The following is a 3809-nucleotide window of genomic DNA, read 5'->3' as shown; positions in this document are numbered from 1 at the left end:
AATTTTCTCCCGCAGAAAATTTCTCCATGGAGAATTTCTCCTAGTGATAATTGCCCGTGGAGAATTTTACAGTGGGAGGTACTCCCTACCCCGCGTAAGAATCCCCCAGAAAATTCCGTTTCTGCTAAAAATTCCCCCGGACAATTTCCCCCCAGTATCGCCTCATGTAAAATTGGGTCGCCAACGAGAAAGTGAGACAAATAAAACAAATTTCGTATACAAATTCTAGCAAATTCCCCCCCCCCCCATGTAAAATTTACCCTAGAAAGTTTACCGCAGGAAAATCCCATCCCAATGGGAAAGCCTTCCTGTACAAAAGTTATCATAACTTGCGGCTCTTTTTCCGGTGGTTCTGGAGGGTCATGCCATCTCTCAAGACATAGTTATTGTTCCTTACGACTATACTCAACAAAATGGATATCTAAAAACTTTAATTAGGCAACTTTTGGAAAAAAGGTGTGGGAGGGGGACTAGTTGCCCTCGATCCTTACTTAAAGTTCGTTGCCGCGAACTGTTTGATAAACTCGTGACAGTCACTCATGAAACACTATGATAAAGAATTAATGTTTGAAAATGAACATTGTAACATCAAAGCACAAGTTAAATGCTACATAGAAAGAGCCACTGGCTGAGGCAGGAGGGTATTCCCACTCCCACCCACATACTTTGGGTAATTGCTTCTTAAAAAACAGAATTCATTGTTCAACATCATTAATATCAAACAGTTCGTTGTAACGAACTGTAAGTAAGGAGCGACCCGGCTCAAAAGTAACCGAAACTCTAAAAAACGGAATTTCGATACCAATAGATACATCAGAATCAAATTTTTATGCTGACTTTAAATTTATAAGTTCCCTCAAGTTTAAACCTACTCGTTGAAAGTAATGAACCAGAGAAAATTTACCTTATTTTCGAAAAAAGGAAAGAACAACCCCTAAGCATAATAGTACTTTATATGAAAATCATATGTTCAGATTCAGCGTATCATAGAACCCTGTTGGAAAGGTTTCAAGCTCCTATTTGCAAAAATATTGAATTCTTCACTTTTTGCCAGAAGAAAGATCACGGATTTATTTATATATTTTTTTTTTTTTTTTTTGTTTGTTGTTTTTTTTATTTTCCCAGGGGTGATCGTATCGATCCAGTAGTCCTAGAATATCTTGAGAGGGATCATTCGAACGGAAATTAAAAGTTCTAGTGCCCTTTTAAGCGACCAAAAAAATCGGAGGGCAACTGGGCCCCCTCCCACGCTCATTTTTTCCCGAAGTGACCCTATCAAAATTTTAAGATTACCATGTTGTTCAGCATAATCGAAAATCTAATTAATATGTCTTTGAGGATGACTTAATCCCCCACAGTTCCCGAGGGAAGGGCTGCAAGTTATAAACTTTGCCCATTGTTTACATATAGTATTGGTTATTGGGAAGTATACAGGTGTTTTCAGGAGGACTTATTTTCTAGTGGGGAGTCGGGGTCAGAGTAGTGGTTAAGGGGGAGGATCTTTCCATGGAGGATATTTCCTTGGGGGAAGGAACATTTCCATGAAGGGGGTGCCAGATTTCCCAGCATTATTTAAAAAATGATCAGAAATTAAATAAAAAACAAGTTTTTTTTCAACCGAAAGTAAGGAGCAACATTAAAAATTAAAACGAACAGAAATTATTACGTATATGAGGGGGTTCACCCCCTAGTCAATACCTCGCTCTTTACGCTAAAGTTTTTTAGTACTTTCAAAAGAGCTATCTATTCTAATTAAACGGCCTTTGTGATTCAGGAGTTTGTGATTCGAACAAAATTCGAACTTTAGTGTAAAGAGCGAAGTATTGACTAGGGAGTAAACCCCGTCATATATGCAATAAAAACATAGAAAAGTAGAAATTTGTAGTCTAAGCAATTTCGCAAGTTACGTCACAACAAAATTTCGAATAGTAATTTAGCCAAAAAAAAGGAAAATTATTATGCAACTTTTGTTTTAAACATTAATGTACGGTGAGCCAAAATCAAAGCTGCATTAATTCAAAAATGTTTAGAAATTAAATAAAAAAATAAGTTTTTTAACTGAAAGTAAGGAGCGACATTAAAACTTAAAACGAACAGAAATTATTCCGTATATGAAAGGGGCTGTTCCCTCCTCTACGCCTCGCTCTTTACGCTGAAGTTTGACTCTTTCTCACAACTCTTATTTTTTAAAACAATAAAAAACTTTAGCGTAAAGAGCGAGGCGTTGAGGAGGGGGACAGCCCCTTTCATATACGGAATAATTTCTATTCGTTTTAAGTTTTAATGTCGCTCCTTACTTTCAGTTAGAAAAACTTGTTTTTTTTAGTTAATATTGAGCTAAGTGCGTATGCAACAATTGAAAACTTTGTGCCTTCCCCATCCCAACATTAAAAATATTTTACAATTTTTCCTGTAATTTTTAATATAATTCCTGTAATTTTTTTAATGTAATATAATTCATTAATTTTTTTTTATTTGTGCCTTTCTCCTAAAAATCAGTGTGCTTTCCTGTTTTAAAGCCAATAGGCCTAGAAATCAACTGAAGTCAAATAAAAATGGTCGTGAATAAGAAGAGGTAAAATGTGAAGTAGCTCTAACGCCACTACATAATCCATTGACCTAATCATGTTTTATAACTGGTTATATTTCTACTTTAGTGAATAGTACAGCTAGAATCCACTAGCATGACTAAGTGTTAAGAATCAGAAAACCCCACGCCATTTTTGGTTTCCCATCAATTTAATGTTTTATTTTTAAAATTGAAAAAAAGGATAAGAATAACACTTTCCTAGGTTTTATTAGTTAATTTAATTTGCTAATTAAAAACTTGAAATAATCTAAGTCTTGTTAAAAAAAACTAAATTGAGGAGTTAAATACATTGACTCTTTCCATCTTCCCTTGAGTGCTTATTTACACAAACTTAAATGAACAAGTTTAAATGTTTCCCGGGGGAGGGGGTAGCAATCACAACTATTGTGTTGGGATAATAATAATGAAAGCTATAATTTTGGCCTTTGACATTTTAAAGGTGTAAGACTGTCTTGGGTTGACAGCAAAGCAAACGACCATTACCCTCCCCCTATATTAAAAAAAATATTTTTTTTTGTGAATTTTCATTGAAAAAATGGCTTTTTTGGTATTAGTCATTGAAAAATTGAAAAAGAAACAAAATTGCGCCCCTCCCCATATTTTGAAAATATTTTTTTGTACTAGATTCAATATTTGTTTCAGAGGCTTTTTAAGGACAACTTTTATCTGTCGTATCAATGCTGGCGAAAATTATTCTGTAAATGATGGCGAAGTTTTAAGTTCCTGATAAGCAATTTTCTACGCCCTCTTTTGATTAGCTTTTTTAATCTTTTTGGTCGTTATCAAGCAGGATAATAGCTTAAAAGTACGATAAGATAAAAAGTTAACACAGTCAGTAGCATAGGACGGGTAGAATAAACATTGTGTTTTCATAATTATTTATCAAATATGGAAATGATTTTAAACGGGATTATTCTTGAAGAGATGAAGAATATGTTTCGTAGAATAAAAGGCACAGGAATAACACAAATCGTTTTTGGAACCCTGTTGACAATAATATCGGTAAAGTGAATTGGTGTTTTTGCAACACTTAAGTCCGCCCTAAACTAGTCAAACTATTGTCAGTAACTTTTTATATAACAAATATTCAGATCTTGAGACACTTTCTGCACAGAATTCGTCAATTTTGAATCAAGCTTAATAATTCGATTACCATATTAAAAATTAAATGCATCATTGGCAATAATCTGACTATTATAACGGCTTCTAAAAATTAACC

Source organism: Artemia sp. Qi Xiang Cuo, chromosome 12, assembly GCF_049724085.1.
Source record: "Artemia sp. Qi Xiang Cuo chromosome 12, ASM4972408v1, whole genome shotgun sequence".
Classification (NCBI taxonomy): domain Eukaryota; kingdom Metazoa; phylum Arthropoda; class Branchiopoda; order Anostraca; family Artemiidae; genus Artemia; species Artemia sp. Qi Xiang Cuo.
This window is presented reverse-complemented; position numbering follows the sequence as displayed.